This window comes from Tamandua tetradactyla, chromosome 17, assembly GCF_023851605.1.
Source record: "Tamandua tetradactyla isolate mTamTet1 chromosome 17, mTamTet1.pri, whole genome shotgun sequence".
Lineage (NCBI taxonomy): Eukaryota > Metazoa > Chordata > Mammalia > Pilosa > Myrmecophagidae > Tamandua > Tamandua tetradactyla.
The window spans coordinates 69,530,621-69,555,026 of NC_135343.1; the positions used below are offsets into that span (position 1 = coordinate 69,530,621).

At 43.3% G+C, this 24,406-nt stretch overlaps 1 long non-coding RNA gene across 2 annotated transcripts; it reads left to right on the forward strand.

The window, feature by feature from the left end:
• Window positions 1–21,008: 21,008 nt before the first annotated feature.
• On the forward strand, window positions 21,009–24,126 carry LOC143661739 (uncharacterized). Of its 2 annotated transcripts, XR_013164793.1 has the most exons (5): window positions 21,009–21,189; window positions 21,310–21,411; window positions 21,854–21,952; window positions 22,433–22,680; window positions 23,340–24,126. It is a non-coding gene; the product is annotated as an uncharacterized LOC143661739 (long non-coding RNA). The 2 variants fall into 2 exon arrangements; XR_013164792.1 differs by having other exon boundaries at window positions 21,009–21,411.
• The last annotated feature ends 280 nt before the right edge of the window (window positions 24,127–24,406 follow it).

Genomic DNA, 24,406 nt, shown 5'->3' on the forward strand with positions numbered 1-24,406 from the left:
TACAAGTCGACATTCAGACCCACTTCAACTTCAGCGGCTCTGGCCCCCACAGCGATCTTTGAAACTGATATGGCTCTGGAAGAAGCCGGAATAACTTTTTTAAAATATTCATAATGATGGGCTACATTCCCAGTCTTTGTAATTGTATGGAAGAACCTCTGTGAGAAAACACCCTGGGAATTGAATTGTGTGCCCACGCTAGCTTTTCCAAGGAAAAGCCGACTTTAAAATGCATGCTTGTTTTGCAGGAGAATTTCTATGTCGAGACGATGGGAACCTAGCCTTGCGTTTTGCTCTCATCAACATTTTTATAATTATTGTTTTTTTTATTATAATAGTTGTAGGTTTACAAAAAAGTAATGTAAAAAATCCAATGTTCCCATACACCTCCCCCCCTTGTTGACAATTCATATTAATGTGGTATCTTTATTATAATTGATGAAAGAATATTAAAAATTTTCTGTCCATAGTTTACATTAGTTCTATTCTTCCCACATACCACCCTATTATTAACACCCTATAATAGCATCATACATTTGCTATAATTCATGAAAGAACATTCTTATATTTGTACTATAAAGCACAGTCCATCACCCACAAAAGGGTTCACTGTGTTTTACAGTTCCATGTTTCATCCTCTAACTTTCTTTCTAGTAAGATACACGACCCATAACTCTCCTTCGAACCACATTCAACATAATTCAGTGCTGTTAATTACACTCACAGTAATGTGCTACCATCACTTCTACCCACTTCCAGACATTTGTAATTGACCTAAATGGAAATTCTGCACAAATTCAGCCTCAGCTCCCCTTTCTCTACCCTCCATTCTATCCCTTGGTCACCAATATTCTAGATTCTAACTCTGTGAGTTTGCTTAGTATAATTAGTTCACACTAGTAAAATCATACAATATTTGTCCTTTTGTGTCTGGTTTATTTCACTCAGTGTAATATCCTCAAAGCTCATCCACGTTGTTGCGTGCACCAGGACTTCATTCCTTTTCATTGCTGAGTGATATTCCATAGTATGCACACACCACATTTTGTTTATTCATTCATCAGTTGATGGACACTGCGGTTGCTTTCATCTTTTGGCAATTGTGAATAATGCTGCTAGGAATATCAGCGTGCAAATCCTCATCACCTTTTGTTCCAGGACCTTTCACACCAGATTTCCAACCTACAATCCTGGTAGCTTCATTAGATAATGCAGGCATCTGCAAGCTGTGGGAGAGGCGGCACAGCATCTGGCTAAGGGGGGCAGCTTGGCATCTCAGTAGGACCCTACTTCTGCCACTTGCTGACCAGAGGGTTTGGAGGAAAGTAGGTATCCTCTTTGAATTGTCGATTTCCTCACAGGTGAAATAATGGTTTTATAGTACTACAAAATAGGGTTGCTGACACTACATGAGCTAATGGACATAAACGTTATTTAGCACAGTGCCCGGCAGGTGGTACTCAGCACTCATTGAATCTTGACTATCATTACAGCTACTGTCTCCTGAGCCGAACAGGGTTGCCTTAATGTAATACATCTCTTCCTTGATAAATCTAAACTCGAAACTAAATAGGTGCTATAGTTGTGCATCCCTGAAGAAGATACTGACGATAAAACAGAACACAACCGAACCTATATAGTAAGCTCTGGTTCAAATACCTAAGAGACAGCAGCCTAAAATGGGAAACACTAGCCCTAATTTCTAAATAACACCTTTAAAAATATTTTCTTATGAAAATGAATTCTTATAATGGCATCAGGAAGTTTCCAAAATAGCATGATCAAAATATATAATCTTGAAATCATCATTCTCTACAACATACCAAATTTCTAGTCAATTAAAGACTTACAAAAATTTCAAATTCTTAATGTATAATATCCACTAATTCAAATAAAAGCAAACTAATCACATTTTTATCTGAAAATACAATCTGAGACAACCCCATTTTATATTCAAGGAACTCTCTCATAACATTTAGTAAGTTACTATGTAAAACTTTTACTCAAGTTCATGTTGACAGTTAGGAACTAAATAAATAGAAATTGAACTGCTGAATCATATCTATCTTCCGGTTATGAACTCAAGTGCTACTTTAATGTCCAGCAGGGAATATTAGTTCAATAAAATAAATATTTTTAATTTCCTCTATGCATTTCCTCCAACCATCTCTATGCACTTTTGTATGCCTCACTTGAAAAGTTTGTTAAGCAGCCTCCCACTTACTTAAAAGATGATGTTTGATTTTCTTATGAAGATGGAGGAATGGACCTGAGTAGTCATTGTTTTAATGCACTGAGCCTTTAATCATTTCCAGTTCTGATTCATCAGAAAAGTAGTACTCTCGAGGGTTATGTTTTGAAGGGTCACTAAACATTGTCTTTCATTTTGGGATATTTATTTCTCGCCAGAAAATGATACTATAGTATTTTTCCCTAATGAAGGAGGATGAAAGATGGAGAGAATTCCAGTTGGTGATTATTGGACCATGAAGAAGTAAACTAACACAGAAAACAAATCCCCAAAAGAAAAGAAAAAAACAAACATATGAGGTAGAAGCACGGAATTCTTGGCATATACTCAGTTGGAGCCAGGACTGGTAATTTAATAACAACCTTATTTTATTAATAATTGGGGGAAGGAGGTAATGTTCTAGGGCTTTACTCTTGGACTGTAACCTCTCTAGACTCCACCACTAGTCCATGCACCAAGGGTGTTAAAGACATGAGCACCTGAGAACCTTGCAAAGGACTGTGAACACTACACGAGCCGTGGGCAGGAGCCCACAAAACCAACCCTCCTCACATACGCCAAAGGCTTGATCGCTACAGCTCAGTAGCGATCACTTCCAAAGCCCATTTCTGAACACAGCTCCTAGAGGCTGGGAGCATAATCCCCAACTCAAAGTGAACAGGTGAACTGGTGAAGTGAGATCTACCAGTTGAGATGATTCCGCCAAACTACTCTGATTCACCGTGTAATTTCTCTGCCATGGGTAAATGTCCACCTCACTTTGGACTGGTCCTTCTGGCTTCCCCCTGCTGGTTGCTGAGCAGAGTTCTGCAGAAAAAATAGTCCCGCCTTTGGAAATCCTAGTCATACCTGTGCTCTTTGTATATGTGAGTAGCGCATGTGGAAAAGGAGTTAGATTTAAGTGCTGCAATGATACACAGCCCCTTTCTGCGACCTGTCATTTTCTTGAGGTCTGAGTTCTCTTTTAAGAGAAGAAGGAAGGAAAAGTGCCATCGTAAGAAAGTGTGAAGAAAAAAAGGACAAATTCAAAAGGAAGGAAGACAGGACTAGTCTGAACTCAATCCCTCAGACAATTCTGAGTTGCCACTTTTCTTTCATAGAAATTTTAAATTCCTGGATTATGCAATGTGTATTTTTTAAAAAAAACTGACTTAATTGCTGAAAACCTTACCTAGTTTTATTGCCTCTATGGTGGTCAGAACATTACATGGGTCACCCAAGTGTGTGTTCATAATACTAAATGCTGGTTAATAGTGGTGGCAGTGGTGGCAGAGGTAGCAGTGATGGTAATAGTGATGGCGGCGGTGGTAGTGTTATTAGTTTTGATAGTAGTGATGGTAGTTGTGGTGATGGTGGTGGTGGTGATGGCAGTGATGGTGGTGGTAGAAGAGTTGTGGTGGTAGTGGTGCTGCTAGTGGTGGCGGTGGTGGTGGTGGTGGTGGTGGTAGTGGTGACGGTGGTGGTGTTAGGTGGTGGTGATAGTGGTGATGGTGGTGACGGTGGGGATGGTGTTGGGAGGTGGTGGTAGTGATGGTGGAGGTGGTGATGCTGGTGGCTGTGGTGGTGGTGTTGATGGTGGTGATGATGACGGTGGTGATAGTGGTGGTAGTTTGGGTACTGGTAATCACAGCCAAATCCCTCCAAAAGAAGTTAAAAAGACTGACTGCTATTGCTAGAAACTTGAGAAGTCTACTCTATTATTCTGAGTCTTAACCTCCTTAAACAGCAAAGGTTGGTTAATCTGATCACAAAGATATTCTTTGATTAAGACTTGAAAGACACTTTCATGTGTGTTAAAGCAACCACTTAAGGAATGTATTTCTCTCCATGCCTAAGTTTTCTTCTTCACTGTTATTCTCATCATAATCATTGTCACTGAAAGCACTTCAAAGAATCAATAGTCCTTGAAGCCTCTATATTATAAGATTCCAAGGATGCAGGCGTTTCAATGCATGTGGACTATGCAGAAATATGTGACAACACTTTTCTACCAATGTTCCAAAATGCCTGAGGCAAATTCCCAAAGGCACTGGTAATTACTACAGACATATAGAAACCCCTCCCCTGCATGGTTATACTGCATGGATGATGGGCAGTGCACAGGTATTTCTCTTCTCCTCCACGCAGGCCAACGAAAGGACTGGATGGCCCCAAACTCTTTGAAATTAGGCATGGTCATGTAACTTGCTTTGGCCAATAAACTGTGACTTGAAGTATGTGTCACTTTTGGGCAGAAGCCTTAAGACCCTATGTGAGACTTGCCACATTTCCTTCCCCTGCTATGAGCAATGTGGAAGCACATAGGGAGACAGAGCCTCCAAAACCCTGGGTCTCTAAGTCTCTACGACTGGCAGACTACCTGACCCACAGCGAACATGAAGTGGGAGCAAGAGATAGACTCGCATTGTTTTAAGCCACTGAGGTTTTGATGGTTATTTTTCACCACAGTCTAGGCTACCCTTTCCTAATAGATGTGGATGACAAATAGCCAAAATTGAGGGAGTTTAAATCACTGATGGTCACAGTAAAGAAGGAATCCACATTTCTCCCAGAATCAATCAAGCCCTCAAGGCTTTATGTTATCAGATCCCAAACTTTGAGACACTTCATCATCCCCCAGCAAAGATCTGTTCTAGATGAAATGTGCCCAGGAAAGAGGTATGCCATGACTGTGAGCACGTGAAAGTTACTCTTGCCCATACGAATTGCAAGGTAACGGGACCTCTCTTTTGGCTGAATTCTACCTCAGACAAGAAACCACCTTCTTTCCACTATCAGGCAGGCATGCACAGGCTCCTTATCATTTTCAGCGCTGTTCCTACACACAAAGACTGCACTGTTCAGGGCAGAAGCCTCCGTTTTGGAGCTCTATTTTTAAGTAAACCGCATCTCACAAAAGTTAGTACATTTCCACATTCAAAGCGAGGCAGCAAATGTGAAGAGCCCAGCTGTGCCCATCGTCCCCTCCGCCCCAAAAACTCTACCACCACCCAGAGCCGTAGCTGTGCATGAAAAATCTAACACGTGCAAAGTATAGAGGCTCTTTGAAAATTTGGCTCAGCGTGTCTTATGTGTGAGTTGCAGTATTACGGAGTCTTGCCAACAACAACAAAGAGGAAAGAAAAGGAAAGGTTTTCTTTTCTCTGAACTTGGGAATGAAAACTAAAACTCCTCTTTTCTACGCGGCTGAATGGCTCCGATTTTCCACACTCAGGACGTTCTCTTAGTAGCCACCACATTCATAATATCCAAATGGCTTTGCAGTGAGCTCTCTTCCTCCCAAACTGGTCACGTGGCAGCAGTGGCCCCGTTCAAGTTCCCTACTGAGGGACACGGGGCTCTGACACCATCCTCACAGCCATTGTGGAGATAAAATGAAATGGAAGGTATGAATGGGCCTTGAAATACTAAAAGTGCTTTATGAATGGCATTATTTCTAGCCTCTATCATGTGTGCTACATCCACTATATCTAATTCGTGCTGTTGTCAGTTTCGTGACGTCTGGATCTAGGTAACAGTAGAGAGAATTATCACTTATTGGATATGTTCTGAATGCAATAGCCCTGCAAAACCCTGTGAGATGAGCTTAGCGTTAATATTTCCATGTTAGGGGAAAAAAGAGGCACAAAGAATTCAGTGATTTACCCAGGTATCACAAGTTGTGGTAAGTGGAGAGCTGTTAGAATCCCTGTCCGTCTGTCCATCGACACACGAGACAACTTGTGCGACTCCCATCTAAGTGGTCTTCCCGGCCACCAGCCAGATCAGTTCCCAAACGGACAGGCTTGGAGTTGCTATCTGTTTAGGTGCCTGGAAGAATGTACTGAGTGGCCCGTGTTATGTTTGCCAGGCCAATATCTCAGCCTACAGCCTGTCCGCCCTGTGATCCAAAGCCTCCCTGACAAGGTAAGATCTCAGCAAGCAGGTGAGGAAGAAAAGACAGGGCCTCTGCCCCTGAGGAAGAGACGGCAAGACTGAGCCACTGAGGAAAAGAAATTAGGAAGGCAAGTCTAATTTGAAACGTTATAGAAACTGAATGAAAAATTAGTTGTTCATCAACACACATTGGTTTGAAATTTCCAACAGCTTGAGAAATCTCTACAGGAAGAACAAAACATACTATATCCATAAAAACAAAGAGAACAGGGAGAGACAAAGCTGCCATGGATAAAGGATAATTGATAGATGCTTAAGGAATATTGATGGGCTAGAGAGGAAATTCCAACAATATCACTGGGGAAAGAGGGAATCAGAGCATAAAGCAAAGGGAGAAACGTGGACATGGGAGATCAATTTTAAATATTAAAAGAGAAAACAGGGGGAAAAGGAGGGAAATCCAAGGAGCAAAAAGAAAAAAACTAAAACTGAGAGATGTGAAATGATCAAAATCATATCTGCAAAAATTAAAAATATACAAACACATAATATCTCCTTAGAAAACGAACGAGATAGGCATCCAGAGATGCCAGAAAAACCACGAAGGGTCAAATCAGTTGACCTCGATTAATAATTCTGATAAATACATTAGCAAATTAAAAAAGCATAACCAAAATAAGAGAAAAGAAGGCCTTTTAATATTCAAAACATATGGAGGTTTCTAAAAAACACCTTTGTTGTAAACCTCCAGATTGTTATTTAAGTCTTCTTTCTCCATTCATTCTCCTACTCAATGTAACAAAAAAGTTATGCATTCATCAACAATAATTACAAAGATGTTTGCCATCTATTTCTTCACTCCCACACAAATGGCACCACAAGAAATTCTTCATGTTGGGGAGATGTATGTATTCCTTTCTAGCATTTTCTCATTTTGATCTATCTACTCAAACCTGCCAATTCATTTTTTTTTAATTTAGCCCTACTTAATTCGTTTTCTGAATTAACTGGTTCACCAACTTAACTGGAATTTATAGCTAAATATATCTCTCATTTCAATCAAAATGGACCAGCCATTTAAGCTACTAAGACACTGATGTGCTTTCCTCAATATTAATTAATTTGCACTGCTTCTTCACAGCAGATTATTGGCAAAATGGCTTTTTTTAAGATTTGAATTTAACAATATAAAAATTGACCATTGCTCTCACAGACCCATATATTCACAAAGTTGGAAGGACAATTCAGTAGCCCATGTCTTTTCATATGGAGGATTATACCTTTAAAAATAACATCTCCTGAGTTTCTTTAGTGATCTTTTCTACCAGAAAGATCTTCCTAGTTGATAATATTTTAAAAAGATAAAATGGAAGACCTTGTACAGTATTCTCAGAAGAACAAGTAAAAAAGAAAATGTTCCTAAATTTAAAACAATATTGTTTCCAAGCCCAGAGCCTAAAAACATAGTTTACTGGACTGTCCTGGGCCATTTTTGTAAGACTGTGATCATATTTTCTAAATAACATCCATGAAAGAATCAATTAGATTTCTGGTCTCAGGCCTTTCCCTGGAAAGAAAGGAGGAGGTATGATAATTTTCCCCCACTCCATATGCCTGTTTCATATATACCTAGCAAAACTGCTCTGGAGTTCACATAAATAAATAATTAGTTCATTATAAACATTCAAGAGACATAAGAAAATAATCTCTGGTGGACCCCAGATTAGAAATCCAAGAGTTTGCAAGATCTCAATTCTCACCTATGAAACTGCATAACCTCTCAGAGGTGGCGTTGCAATCCCCAGTTCTGCCTAATAACATACAAGAAAAAACCCATAATAAACAGCGTCCCTAAATCAAAATGACACATGTTAAGTGCAGAGGGAATACCATGGCCTTAGGGAAAGGACTTGAGAAGATCTGAGTAAGTTAGGTGGCAGAAGAAGTGGGAGGCATACGTTCTTGTTTCTCTATATCCTTCCATGTCATAGGACGTCTTCTGATCACCTGCCTTACTACAACGTTGAGTCACCCTGAAAGTAACAATCCCTCGGACTTATAAAGCAGTTTCATCCAGGAAGCTTTGGACACGCTTGATTTCGTTTCTTCTCCCACAGTCTTTATGATACTGAAGTCAAATAGTAGTATCCCTATATATACACAAGTGATGAGCAAATCCATTGCTGATCGAGGGGATTACAATTAAACCTAGAAAGCTGCATCTTATCAATGACCTGCTATTCGACGTTACCGTGGGCACTTTGTCAACAATATGCTCAGAGTTTTCCATGAGAATATTCCTAGGGAAGAAGCTGAGGTGCAGCTGACCAGCTGGCTACCAGGAGGGTGCGCCCTCACTGGGGTGAGGCTGTAGGGAATGGGAGGGGAACGGCGCACCGGAGACTGACCTGAAAGCTTTGGTCATTTCAGAGCTCTTCCAATGAAAACAAAATAGCATCAAAAGTAACCTTTTATTCCCCTTCCCTCCAAAGATGAAAACACAACATCATTAGGCAAATTCGCTCTGAACTTCTGCCTCCTCAGGTTAACTCGTACCCAGGTTGAATCAACATATCTTTCCATCAAGGTAAATAATGGTGAAAAGCAGACCAGTACCTTAATTGCTGAAGGAAAAATTCAGGGTGGGCTGCATTTCTGTTTCTGACCATGCTTTGGAGCATTAGAGTCAAAGATAATATTTTTAAATCTTATCTCATTATACACTGTTGCCTTCCACATTTAAATGCTGTCTGTGATATTTCAATCTTTAATTGTACTTTGTGTTTTGTTTTTGTTTTTTTGTCATTTCAGCAGTTCCTGGAAAGTTTTATCAACCCTTAGAAATATGAACTGGCAACAAACAAATAATAACTCCCGAGGTTGTCAGGTTTCCAAGTGTGCTTTAAGTCACACTTCATACAAAGCTCATGACCACAGACATCTCGGCTCTGTAAGACCCTTTCAAACCATTCTCTCTGGGGGGTTAAAATCAGAAAAAAAGTTATAGCCTCTGTTATGATGGAAGAGTTTTAAGAGGTCTGCAAAATAAATAGATAAGATATCTGGAGAAACAGAGAAGGAAAGAAAGGTGTTGGGGGGTGGGGGTAGAGGTAGCTACCTCTGAGCCTGGAATCTGGTTCATGGCACGTGGAGCTCCTTCACATGCCCAGCTGCCACACTGGCATGATCCCTCATCTTCAGGGCTACCAAAAAAGAACCTCAGAGAATCTGTCCAATTAATACCTCTCAAACTAAGAATTTTTGCACAACAGAGCCTATCAGCTTTGAAGGGTGAGTCTATAGGACATCTAAGAGACTATCATAACTGACTGTGAAAGATTTAGGGTGCCTTCCAAATGTTGGAACCAGACCAAGCCAAATACACAGAAACTTCTAAACACTCCCAAGCCCGAGGCCATCTGTGCTCGCAAGGACAAGCTTCTACCCGGTCAAGGTAAAGAGAGGTCTCTCCTAGCTGACCATGTCACCCAACAGTTGAGACGTGACAACCCCCGTGGTGGATGTGGCGCCCGCGCTTCTCCACTTTCCACGTAGCAGAGGGTGGCCCATCTGCTGTTCTTCATTTCCCGGCTCTGAGGACTTCTCTCTGCCCTCTGGGGTCGCACTATCAGGCTGAACCTTTTGGAATTTATCATAAGGCGGGCATCTGCGCTCAGCAGTGCAGCTTTCTGAATTCAAAACAAGATTGTTTCCTGGCTAAGAACTCCAGCTCCACATTCCTGAGGTTCAAAACTGATGGGGAAACAGATCTTCAGCCCTCTTCTGATTTAGGTATCACTCAAACTGACAACAGATAAGAAATTGACAACGAGATATACTAAATCGTTAATTTACATAGCGGTCTCCTTTTTGCTGCCACAGAATGAAGAACATAGCGTCCTTAGCCTGGGTTTTCTCACTTCTCTCGGTTTAAAGAACAGCCCATAACATTAATTAAAGTGTGTGTGAGCTGAAGGGTAGAAGTTATTTTTCATATGCTGTACCACATGGCATTCTAGAAGAGCTGTACAATTTTTAGGTGTGCTTTTTCTCCCAATTGGAAATGTTAGCAACTATTCGGCATAATCTCATCTACATCCACATGAGGCCTCCACAATAACTTAAAAATAAATGTTGTCGAGCGCACTGGTGACTTACGTATTTTACGTAGATGTCGGTAAATTTTGGACTTAAACCACAGAATACTGGCGCTAGAAAGGGCACCTGAATACCTAGCATAACCCCTTTATTTTACAGATGGGGCCAAGAGAAGGTAAGTGGCTTACCTATTCAAGGTTAAACAATAGTAAGGTCTTTCTTATGAGTTGAAGCTTTTCCACTGTACTAGGGTCATGACCTCTGTGGGAGACTGATGTAAGTTAAGCCTTTTCCAGGAAAAAAAAAATCAAATACGTTTACATGTGAATGAAAACGTGTAAATTCAGGAGGGGTTCATAGGCCCCTGAAATTCATCTCTGGATGTTTAACAGGTCTTCGATCCCAGGGCAAGAACTCCTGCACTGCAAGAAACAGCTTTTCTAAAAATAAGTATTAAGTGCTACTTCTAACCCTTTTCAAAACGTATCACCTTTGAATATAAACTAGACTTAATGATGTAATATTTAAAATTCCGGGGGAAAGCAGTTCCAACTTCTCAAATGGATGATTTAATCCTAATCAATATTTCCATATTTTTAACATGTGCAGAGCTGAAAAAAATGTGCAAGAGAAATCTAAACCTACACGTCTCTTACTACTGATTTCACATATGGACATAGAATAACTTTTCTCCTAATATGGAGATGGCTCAGCAGTATTTAAATGATTCCTTATTCCAAGTCTTATAAATATGCACCAGATGTATCTTTTGTAAATGTTATGTTTTTCAACTTCTCAGCATTTGCAAGTAGTTGAAAGCTATGTCAAGCATGCTTTAATGGGGCATAAAAGTGTATTGTATTCAAAGAGATGGCATAGCTCTGTAATAGGTGAAAATACAAATGTTGTCAATGGACACATTTTCATTTTATTGATTTACACTGCGTAATAGAATGCCCTGTATTCTTTTTTATATGCAAGTTCTATATCAATTGAAATATAACTAGATATAAAAATCATACTTCAATGGATTCTATATGACAGAAAATTCAAAATGCAAAATTTTATGGCTGGAAGGCAACTTAAAGATCAACTAATCCCACACCCTGATTTTATAAATGAGAAATCTAAAAACAAAAGGGTTAAATGAAGCAACCAAGTCACTGAGCCAATCGCACAATGCATAATTTATATACCCCTAAAGTTAAGGAACTATACTTTATATCTATGTCCTGACTACCTTAAACAAAAGAGGGAAGTGGTAAAACATGTATCATTTATCGATTTCCTGGGATTTACTGGGAAAAAGCAGAACATGATCTATATTTTGCAAACAGTCAGATTATCTTATGGGAAGTAAAACGCCAACAGCTAGCATTAAAAATTGTCAAAGAACATCATAATGCCCTTTCTCCAATATAAAATTCCTAATGGACTCAAGATTAGCTTTTTTATTGAGAGTATAAACAATATCACTGTAAATTCCCCCTCAGAATTTATATTTTCTTTGTGTTAAATAAATCAAAGATGTTTAGGAGGTATTTTCAAGCGATAGACAATTGACAGTTCATCTCAAAAACAGCGTCTTTCAAAGTAAAAGTTAACAGATGGGTAGGTCACGATGAAACTTCTTGTTGCTGTGGATGTGATGGAGAAAACTGCCATTTTACAGGGTTTCCTGACATCTGCACACAGAGCACTGTACCTCAGGGTTCACATTAGTTGATGCTAACTGTACCTTGGCTGATTTTTCCCACATGAGTTTCTTTCCACCATAAGTTTTTGTAAACTGCCTCAAGTTCTTTCTTGGAAGGAGGCACGGTACAAATTAATTAATTAATAGGTGAAAGTCATTTTCCGAAAACCACATAACATCTTCACTCCTACCTTTATAAATAACATTTCGCCCTTTGGGGGCCAGGGGTAGCAGTGCATATTTCATCTAAAATTTAGAAATCATGATTGAAGTTTTCCCAAACTTTATGCCACTTTGGCTGCCAAGGGAATGCCCGTGCCTCCAAAAGTTCCACCACAAACTCTTTCTTCCCTTAGACCCACGACGAAATCACCTCTGTTTCCCACAACCAGGAGCCAGCGTCTGCACAAAAGCGCACTGGCCACCCTCTGCTACCTGGGAAGTGGAGAAGCGCCAACGCCGGATCTGCCACGTGTCCTTGGGAGGCGTGGCCTGCCCCACGGATTTATACTGCGTGGCCCGGAAGGAGCCTCGTTGTCTCTCAAAGATGCTGAGGCCAGCGTGCAGGTCCAGGACCTGGCTGTGCCCTGTGCCTGTGAGGCCCCCGCACGGTCCTGCTAAGTCGGGACTGAGCTGATAACACAGCGGAGGGCAGAGCCAAGGCAGCCCCTCGGGCCCTCAGGGTTGACCAGTTGTCACCAGAGCCTAGAGACAGGAATCAGCTCCCAAATCCACTGCAGGCTTGTTGAGCGACCTTGCTTCCCATCCCTAGTTTATTTTCTTCCTCAAAGTGTTCGTATACAGAGAATTAGACATATAACTACCTGTATGTTTAGTTCAAGAGAGTTGATATACATCCATACATATATCAACCTTTATCATAACTTGCTATGCTTATATGCTTAAGTGCAGATTGCAATAATAATTCGGGGTGATACGCTGAGCCTCACTCATTTTGAATCGTGAGGTTATCTGTGGGTCTGGAAGCCCGGGCAAAGGCTGTGTTTAGGATGTGCCGGGGAGCATTAGGAGCCTTTCCCATCCTTGTAGACATGAGATGGGCTGGCGTTCTGCCCTCACCAAGGTCACAGGACTGCTTTGCAGGCTAGTGCAGAGGCTCTCCAAAGGGGCAGGGACTGCAAGAGGGTGGGTGGTAGCAGGGTCCTCCAGCATTTGGAAATCAGCAAATTAAAAGCACTGTCTTTAAAAGACATGACTCGAGTTCGAAACCTGAGACCAACACTGTGTGGCCATTAGCCTCAGTTTGCTCACACGTCAGACCTGGGTAAGAGCCGGACTTCATGGGGCTTTTGGAGGCTCAGATGCACACAGGGTGCATGGTTAGCTCCCCGGTACTTGGTCCCCCATCGTTACTGCCACGGTGCTATGGGCACTGCTGCCACGGCTCTGGGATCCCCAGCCAGTCATCCCTCTGGGAAAGGAGAACAGACCTGTTCTTGGAAGCGTTCACCTGTGCCTCTCCCAGTATTGAGACTGACACAGGCGGCTGAATTCTGGTGGACAATTCTCTCCCCACTCCAGCCAGAGGAGTTGAAAATGGGAGGGCGAAGAGGTGGCCTCAGCCCAGGCCATACCCCACTGCTTGGCCATCCTGTAGCCTGCATCCACGGGCGTAGCCCCCTTCCCCCCCTCAGCAGACCAGAGGCAGAGTGTGGCACGGGCATTCCCAGCAGAAGCTGGGCTAAGAGCTGAGGTGTTGATACCTCCCAGTCCATCAAGAGGACAACAGGATCACCTATTTTCGTTTCAGTTCCGTGAGAAAAGGGAAAACCCCATCAAACCTGAAAGGAGGATGAGAGGTTTCTACTGGGGAAAAATAAAAGTCCATACGAAACAATCTCACTCACTTCTAGCTTATTGCATCTTCCATAAAGGACACTGCCCATGCTAAACTCGATGGCCAACAACTGCAGCTGGCCAAGAGGTTGTTTCTTTGCAGCATCATGCTGCCCTACCCTCCTTCCACTCCCCTCCTTTCTGAGTTTCTACAGTGCCTCATGAAACTAGTTCAGAGCTGCCTCAAACCCCACCGGGCAGAACTATAACATGTTTAAAATTTAAGAATAGTCACAAATAAATTTTAAAAGAAAAAAACGAACTATATTCAATGCTTAACTCTCAAGTAAACGTATCTGAAACTTGCTTTATTGTTCTTCCCCACAAAACCAATTCCGCGCCAACCAAGGTCACTGGACTGAGCTAAAGGATGCACTAAAGACGGTCCTGCACTGACTTCTAAGACCCAGAGTGTAGAGCTCATCGTGTCCAGGGGCCTGCGCCAAGTTTTCCAAGAACAAGGCACTTTCTTTAACGTGCACCCCTCACAGTGTGGGAACTGGGCCTGGAGAGCTAGTCATGTTTAATAGGAAATAGTGAGCTCCATGTGGCCTGGGGAAGAGAGCAAAGAAAAAAAACAGGGTCAAATCCAGGCTCTTTGTCTCTGAAGGGGTATTACCATTGATGCAACTTATTTTTTGCTGCCCACTGATTTTACTCCAAGAACAGCTCATCACACTTGGCCTAGAACCTCACAAGCGAGACCCTTGCTTCCAGCCACCACAACGGTTGCTTTACGTAGCCTAGCCTTCAGAATAACCATTAGAAAACAGCACTATTTTCCGGATATTTTCATACTCATAACAAAGGATTTTCGAAAATATCTCATCAAAACTGTTTTTAATGTCTTACAGGGTTTGTTTTTGTTTTTGTTTTTGTTTTTCTGTAAGGATTCTGTCTTGGGCTGAGGACAGTTAATAGTAGGCAGCGCTGATTGGTCAACATCTGTTTCTTTATAGGAACCTCACTTGCCAAGTAGCCGGACAGCAATAACCATTTGGTATTCATGGGAAGTACTTGCCGAACAATAATGACAATAATTGCCTCTGATTCTTGTGTTTACAACACTGCCAAAGTATCATTAGGGCCTTATTTATAGATAATAATGCTTATTAATCACAAGTATTTGAATTTTGGAATGTATTAGATTAATATTCTTTTGTACCTCAGTTCTGTACTAATGCTGTGAAAGACATTTACTGAATGCAACTCATTGGGAATGCTTATTTTGAGCTGCAAAATAATGTGTGTAATTTGCAGGTGAAAGATAAAGAAATTACGCGACTACCTCTGGACAGCCTCCACTGTGATCACCGGCCAACATGGAGAACTGGGTACTAACTCTAAAGTGAGAAACTGACAGCACTGACACTGACAGCAAAGTCGGTGTTCCTGTAGGTATTATCTCAAGAAAAAAATCAGGAGAACTTTGTAATGATAAGTCTATTGTTCTGTTTTGCCTTAAATCTTCAATGAATGGGATCAGTTTATTGAAAAAAGGAATAATTTCGAGGAATAATTAATGATTCTGTAACAATGTCACATCTTATATGTCTTTTAAGGCTCATGGGGAAAAAATACACTAAGGATGACTAATAGCTGTAACCAACAGAACTACTAAATGCCCCGTTGTTAAATACCATTTTTTCATTTATTCATTAACATCTTCCTATATATTTAATTTCTACGCCAGCAAACACTAAAGCTATTATCACCTCTATTTTTATGTGCATCTAGAAATATGAATCATTAGCATTTCAAAAGATTATCACACTTTTTCTATGACTCTCCCAGAAACAGTTTCTGTTCATGTAATAAAAACAACTTTATAAATAAACATTAAGCATTACTAGCATTACTAGCCCAGTGTTTTCACTTGGCCACTATCTTCCTGAAGTCATAGCAAAAATGAAACCAGCAGTACTTCCTTTTTACCTAGTTTAATTTTTTGTTGTTGTTCTGAGAGTATTCATGAGTTACGTGTCAGGCCAATACATCAGATGAATGCAAAATGCAGTCACACGATTTCCCAGAAAATTTTGAGAAAGAAAAGTCTACTAATATATAGACTCTACGTGATATTTTCCAAATAATATTTGCCACTAAGTATTTTTAATTGCTTGTAATAAATGTTTGCTAATATTCTTTAGACAAAATCCAAACCATCCTGTCTTATCCTACGCTACCAAATCTACTTTAAAATAGTCTAGTCGCTAATTACCACCTAAAATACAGTATATTGTCCTCTCCTTCTCCTGATTATTGTTCCCCTCAGAATTACCCTGATAAAATTGTTCTCCTTAGTACACCCTTGGAGATTTGCTCAGCAAATGTTTCCAAGTCAGAGCATACAGGAAGACTAAGTCCTTAATTCATTAAATGTATAATGTTAACATTTTTAATCCATTGCTAAATGTAAATAACTTTACTGATCCCAGTTGGACTATTTAATAATAACGTAAAGTATTTCATGATACATGTGTGTGTCTCCTCTCATGGGGCAAAGCAGACAGGTGAACAATTATGTGATAACTTCAACCAATGCACTCAGCAAAAGCAGGCAAATTGGGCCCCTCAACTCCCTTTATTTAAATCTGGGGTAAATATCTTAACCCACGTGACAGTCTCAAAATTCCACCTCACTTTATATATACATGTATATGTGTCCATTCACCTCTGTGTGTAGTCATCTCTTAGCACTGGTGGAAGGAGGAATTAAGTGCTGTCTTATAGAGTCAGTCAAGCTGTTTTGGATTTGATCAATATAGACAGCCAATCTATACAGTATAAAAGTTTTCTTCTTAGTAGCTAAGTGGAAGTCAGGGCAGCAATAGCTGAATTACGCAGACAATTAATTCAATACTTCAATTTACATCGCCTTTGGTATACATCACCTGGTTCTCTCTTTAAAAGATGCTGGTGGTTGGATGAGGAAAGAAAATAAATGTTTTGAGGGAGCACAGATGTTCTCAGTGTATTTGATGTATGTCATTGACAATGTTCTAACCACTGAGACTCACGACCTTAAATTCCCCTGGCTGTCCCTCTGCACCTTACGAAATTGCCTCACCCAGCTGCTAACAAACTTACAAGAAGAGAAAACCAAGAAAGTAAGAAGAAAAATAAAACGGTTACTCTTTCAGGTTGTAGTTTAAATTTTAAGATATTGAAAAAGATCATTCATTATGAAAAATGGTTTGATAGAATAACTTGTGTACTTCTCCAACATTTTAGCAGTTTCCTAAAAGCCTAGTTGGATATGAAACTTGAGATCTGTCAACATTTTATAGTTGCCCTGATTTAATAAGCATTTTTCTTTCTTTTCTTTAACTGCCAAATTTTTTAATTAAATTGAATCTTGGATGCCTACATGCTGGGGAGTTTTATTTGCTAAATTGTAGTTCTGTCTGTTTTTTTTTTTTGAAATACAGAATGCCTAAGTATTTATTCTTACAAATCTTTCTACATGTGTAACTTGGGCCTGCTGAAAGTTTTTTGCCCACTTCATGAATTAAAGCTACAGAAAAGATTATTTTACATTTTTCAGTGAATGACTCATCCAATTTTTTGAATGGACACACTGTGCTTTTTAAATCATTAGCCTATATCTCCTTATATCACACCACACCATTAAATAGAAAACTTGCTAAAAGACGAACTTCTTTTCGCAGTTGATTTTAATCCCCAACTACAGTCAAATGTTTGTGCTTCTTTCAAAGCAACAGTGGTTTGGTTTGGTTTTTTAATTTTCACGTGTGGTGTTCGCATCATTTTAACTTCAAACTTGTAAAAGCGATTAAGAAACAAACCTCAAAAAGTAGTTAAGCTAAACTGATTTTTATTTTCAAAAGCTCATCATTAATAATTACACACCACAGATGAGTCATCAGTCTTTTAAAAACTCTCTGAAATAAATAAACAATAAAGTATATGGGAGAATAAATGTCATCATAAGTATTGTATATGTTTTAAAGTAAATAAATATTTACATGAATATGAAAAAGCAAAATATTTTATAATAGTAAAAAAAACATTACATGAAAGGTCCTTCTGTCACAGTCTTCAAGAAAAATTCAAAACTTTAACATTTGACTCATTTATCAACTAGGACAAGCAGCTTTTAAAGTATAAAATTCAGGTATAACATTTCTTTATATTTGCTCAACACAAATGAGCATTTGGACTTTTGCCAATGAATGTCAATTTATTCATGTTAACTGTAATTCTCATTTTAGCCAAAAAAAAAAAAAAAAAAGCCTTTGAAAATCCGAACATCCAAAACACCATTTAACAAGAAGCAAATAAGTAACATGTCATTCCATGTTATACAAATTATTTCAGATATACCTATCTGCTTCAAATTTGGTTTCACATTTTGAATTATCACCAGACTACTGAATGTTTTTAGTGCATACAGAGGAGCCCATGAAATTAACCACTTAAAAATGTTTTCCATTTACAGTAGAATGGAAGTTAAAACTAATGCTCTTTTTATGGCACCCAGAAATTAATTTTTGTTCTAATATCTTAGAAAGAAATTTGGAAAAAAAATCTGATTTTTTTGGACACGATTTTAATTTTACCAGATAGAAGGTCTATATTTTAAATGTGCGTTTGAAAGTATACTGCCCCTTTTTTATTTTGAAAGAACCAACTTCATAGTGCTTTTACTCAGAATGCCTGAATTTTAACGTATAGCTTCAGCATTATTTGCTGATATCTGTGATGTTATCTACAGTTAACATAATTTGGATTTTGAAGGAAATTTTGAAAATTTTTTCAAGATGCATCTTTAATTAGTTCTTCATAATACCACTCAAGTTCTTGAGTCAAGATGTTGAGGTTTTAAAATATTTATAAAGATTTATTCAGCCTTCCTCTTACTTGGAGACTGTTATAAAATGTATTGTTAATCACGGAACTTCAGTATATTACACATAGGCGTGTTGATGGGATGTAGTCATTTGTGGCATGTATATAGTTTGTTATGTTGTGTACATAAACATCTCCCCTTGTGCATATGTATATTTACATCATGTATAAATATGTGTCGTATATTACCAAACTGCACTATCCTTAAGGTGGGGGGTAAGCTTCTAAAGAATCTCATACAGTATTTCAGCTCAGTGTTAACTGAGTGCTGTTGTCTGAAAGTAATTAGTGGACTTTTTTGTCAAAATCCCCAAGGTAGGATGTTTTTAGACATAGTTTAGTTATTTCCTATTTTCCAAAAAGCTAGTTGTATAATTTTATGTCAGAATATGCCTTAAAAAATTACAAGCTCACCCTGCCTTCCACCTTTCCCTCCTCATAGGAAGGCCTGTGAATGATTCAAAGAGAAGCTCCACTTGGATTCGGAAAACAAAAGGTCATCAATCTAAGCACTAACATTTTACCATTACAGTCTTTATTAATATTTAGCTATCTATAAATAGTTATCTTGTAAAAAGGAGTATTTGAAATTATATCAAGATACCGGGTAATTGAGTCTCTTGAGGTAACCAGTAAGCCTGTGTAAATGTTGCTTAGAGCCTACATCCAAAGCTTGAAGTCTAGTAAAGTATGGCTAGAGTAAATCATTTAAAATTAACACATCCAAGAAACAAATATACACATATACCGCAGGTATTTCTAAATTCCTTGAAAATTATCAGATGCAAATATAAGGGCAAAAAGGTGACAGCTTAAAGCACTTATAAAGTTTCTTTTCATAATCCTCTGAAACCAAGATTATCTAAAATACGGTTTGGCAAGTGGGTTCATCTCTTTAGTGAGGGAAAGAAGTGGTTAGCCTTTTCCTGGATTCTCTCTGCCCTCTTTTCCTTTTAAGAGTTGAACAAACTTGATGGCACTGGGGGAGGGAGGAGTCCCGGGTAATGTGTTGAAGAAGAAAGAATTTAATTTGGCCCTTCTGCTAGTCTTTTTTTTACTCTTTTCGACCAAGAGATAATTGACGCTTTCATAATTGCTTTGCATGAAATTATGGAAATCAGAGACTGGAGGAAAGGGGAGTCATTTCAAAATTGAAAAGGTATAGGTGTCTTTAGCTTCCCCCAAATATATCCCATAACTGGAAAGGAGCCAGTGATTTGCAGAGAAGTTGAGGGAAACCGCACGTAATAGGACCAGAATCCTCAACTAGACAGACACCAAAAAAAGGGGGGGGGGGGGGGGAAATGGTGTGATTGCAATTGGTTCCTACATCTTCCTTATCCCTCCAAAAATCAAACCAGTTCCATGTAACCATATCTTAAGGCAAAGGCAGAGAAGCAGCAGGTACACAATTCCTACAGAACGTGGCTTCCGTGTGGGCGAAACCCATTCTAAGAAGCAGGGTAGATGATGAAAACGCTCCCGGTGACATTTCTCAGCGAACATTGTCCCTTTCAGCCTCGCCTTGCTCACGTGAGTCAGGGTGTCCCCGAATATTCCCGGACCACAAGGGGCATCTTTTGGGAGTCAGACGGAAAGAAGGCGAAAGTGGGAGATGCATGTATAGGGAAGCAAGAAACGAACTCGAGAATGGCGGATTTCGATCTCAAGGCTGAAAAGGTTACGCTTGCACCAAGGCATCCTGTAACGCCTTGTGCCCTGCCCTGCGCGCACTCACACGCTCACACGCCCGCACACGTACGCTCGCACCCACTCACACTCCTCCAATCCTCCAAGACGCTTACCCGCCAGACCGCGGAGTAGCCGCCCCCTCCGAGGCGCGCCCGCCGGGAGGTGAGGCTGCCCAGCCACGCCGGGCGCGGGGTGAGGCCCCCGCGTAGGGAGACCGCCGGGGCTCGGAAGCCGGCGGGGCCTTGCCGGGCGCAGCGAGAACCTGGCAGCCGCGGGACGGCGGCCGGATCCGGCGCTCGGGGCGGTCCGGAGAAGCCGAGCCACAGACCCACCCGCGGCGGGAAAAGCGGGCCGGGGCCGCTGGCCACCCCCTCCCGCCTCCATCCTAACTCCTCTTTCCACGTCCCCCTCCCGATTGCTGCTCTCACCGCCACCCGGAGCTCCGGTCTGGAAAGCGCACGTGGAAACTCCGATCAGGCGGGGCCGGGTGTGCAGGTGCGCGCGAGTGTGCGTGGACGTGGGGACGCGGAGACACTGGAAACCCACGCGGCACGGCCGCGACCGCGAGAGGGACTGCGTCACCCGGGAAGGCGCGCGGGCCCATCTCCCCGCGCAGGCCTAAGCAGGCCGCCGGGCCGCGCCTGCAGGGGGCGCGCGCGAGTTCGCGCCCCGCGTGGGGCCCGCCCGCAGCTCGGGCAACTGGCGGAAAGGGACCTCGTTCCCTCCAGGCCTCTCAGAGGGGGTCGGGCGGAGCCGGGATGAAGCTGCCGGGAGGCCGGTGACCCTCCACGCGAAGGGGCGGCGAATCTCCACACTTGGCACTACCAAGGGGCCCCGTGGCGTCGCCGTCCGTTACCCCCATCTCCCGCGGCTGGGGGATGCCTCGGGGCTGCGAGGGGGAGTGTGCCTCTTGGAAGGAGCTTCGGCAGGGTGGGGGGCGGAGACGCTTCTTTCTCTCTCCTCGCAGACCCGCGCAGGGCGTCGGAAAGTTCCCGAACACATGTGGGAAGAAGGCGGATGAAATGCCAGCCTTGCTGCCCCGCGGGGAATGGCCCGAAAATACTAGAAGGTTCTCCAACAGTCACCCCAACCGCACCCCACTTCCCTGGCCCAGGGCTTCGGGTACCCGGCGCCCCCACCCCCCGATCCTCGCTGGTCCCGGGCTGGGGGCAGGAACGAGCGCCAGCTCCGGAGGCCGCGCTGGGTCGTGGAGCCCCTGCCCAGCCGGCGGGCGGCCCTGCGCCGCGGGAACTCTGCGCGCCCTCGGTTTGCGCGCGGGTTTCGCCGCCCCGCTTGGCGGGCGGAGGGAGTGGGGGAGGGAGGGGGCGCGGAGTGGGGGGTCCCCGCTCCCACAGGAATTTCTGCAGTTCACGTCCTTGCGGAGCACCCGTGGGGGAGGAGGGATGGGATACGACCCCGGGCCCCCTGAAATGTGGGCGCTGCGGAGACTCCAGGCGAGCGCTCAGGACCCAAGCTGCCCTCTGAGGTCATCTAATTTTGCGGAACCCAAGGTTGTCCACGGCCGTTTTTACCTCCTGAGAGTCAGGGGAGTTTCGGGGGTGACTGTGCCCCAGCCTGATCCAGACCCAGCAGACAAGCCCAGGCCAGAGGTGGGCTGATTTCTTTTTTAACCCACATCTTATAAACGTGAGATTTTTATCAGGCAGCACAGATGACTTAAAGCGTTCCATTTCTCAGCGAACCAATTTTATTAGGATTTACTCTCATTTGTGCTCGACTTCTCTGGGGAAATAATGCTTTGATTAATGTAATCCTGACTCGGGATCCGCCACATGCCCCTCGCCCCTCTCCCAAGAGAAGGGGCCTGTTTGACAAACAATAACAGAGCAGCAACTCTTGCAATCTGCCCACGCCTTTGGGGGGTGGCGTGGGGAGAGGGTGACCCTCGTTCCCACGTCGCCTGTTAAAAGCAATGGCGAGAGAAAAGCGGCTGGCGAACTTTCCAGAACGCAGAGCCCGGGGCTTCAAGTCGCGGGTGCGGGACCCCTGCGGGGTGCGCGCGTCGGTGCGTGTGTGCGCGCCTGCCCTCCGCTTGCTCAGGGTGTCTGCCTCTTTGTCTCCCGCCACAGGCCTCGGCGGCGAGGATTCGCGCGCGGCCGGCGCTCAGCCGCGGACCCGGGCACTCGCGCAGGAGAGGGCGCAGGAGAGGAGCGTCCGCAGCGCCCACCCGCGGGCTGCGAAGCACCTCCGGAACGACTCTTTGGGTTCAACCAGGCACCGGCCTGCGGAGCCCCGCCGCTTCCGAAACCTCGTCCCGCAATCCTAGACCGCGGAAGCAAACTCCACGCTTTGCCGCGTACACGCTCCATACTTGCGGGTACGGCGAGGTGCGCCGAGGCCCTGCCGGGCGGCTGCGAGCCGGGCGCGTCCCCTCTGGCGCTCACCCTCCTCCGCGCAGCCCCGTCCCCTCCTCGAAGGGAGAACAACTCAATTAGGAAGAGGGAAGGAACGGAATCACAGGCGCGAGGCGCCCGCGAGGCTCCGCGCGTCCTCGTCCCAGTCGCCCCTGTCCCCACCCCCACCTTCTCCAGCTCCGGGAGGGCGGGGTGGGGGTGGAGGTGGGGGTGGGGGGCGCGACGGCGGCGAGGGTCCTGCCCTCCTCCGCCGGAACAAAGCCCGCCGCGGGAGCTCGCGCAGGGAGCCGGTGACAAAGGCGACCGGGCGGCGGGCTGCGCCGAGCTCCGGGTCTGCGCTCGCATAGGTGGGTGGGAAGGAGGGCCTGGAAGCTGGGGTGCGATTTGCACCCAGTTTTTCCCGGGATGCAGCATCTCGCTCCTCTTCACCCAATGACCTGTTAGGGTGACTCAGCGTTTCTCTCACTCGCTCTCCCGCCCCCACCTGTCCCCATCTCCCTCTCTCTTGTCCGCTTCTTTCGCCTGTCTTCTTCTCTCCCTCCCTTTTCCTCCACCTCACTTCGTTTCCCTTCCCTCTTTCTCCCTGAGCTCCTCTTACCTCGTTCCCTTTTTCTTTCTATAGAAAAACAATGCTAAGTGGACTTCTGAAGACCACTGAAAGACCTTGCACCACAATATTCGGATTGGGGGGAGGGGGATCCTTTTCATTTTATTCTGTAAACTGTGCTCTAAATAAAATGAAATGCCTTTAGGATGCGACGTGAGGAAGCCTCGGGGCCCCACTGATCGCTGTGGACCCGGCAGAAGTCTCTTCTGCTGCCCCCGCGTCACCGGAGCGGGGGTGGGGCGGCGAGAGCAGGCCCCGCCGCCGTGGAGCGCTGGTGTCCCCACGGCACACCTTTCTGTGGAAAATTCTAATCTGACTTTCTATTCCTGGAAAGGAATCGCTGGCCAGACTCCTACAGTAAAATCGTAATGTTTTCGAATTTCGGGCACTTTAATCATGTTTTTCTAAGTGAAGGTTTCCTTGTTGGATTTCGCCATATGAACTAAAACTTCAGGGAACCCAGATTATGACATTTAGGCAATTTATGCCTTGAATTCTAGAGACCATTTGCACTCTGATATAAAGCCTCTTGGGCTTTATTGAGTAACGAGGCTTCAAATATATATATTTGAATGAACGTTCATAGCATACTTTTTAATTTGGGTCTAGGAAGCCCTAGTTGTGCTGAAGCTACAGTGAGCAAAGTCAGTTAATTCCAACCATCTAAGTATCTCTACCAGATATTTGAGTGTTGAAATTACACTGTTGGAAACCACGGGGTATTTTAAGTATCCAGTACCGATTAACGCACTTGGTGCTGTAGTTTAAAGTGAGGTACAGCCTCGCTGAGGTCGACTGACCCAGGGTGGACAGTGGGGTGGGGCCGGGTCTCTGGAGGGCACAGGGCAGTGATGTGGGAGCTGCTGCTTTCATCCGACAGAACACACCAGTAACACCAGCACGGTTTGAGGGAAATGCCAAAATAGAACAGCCTGGCATGCTGCAATCTGCACCTACCTCCTCAGACAACAGCTAAGTTCAAATGTCAAAAAAAAAAATCTAATAATAAAAATCAGAGTTGAAAGAATTATTTTTGGTGTGCCATAGTAAGTCTCTTATCTACCACGATATTACCCAGTTCC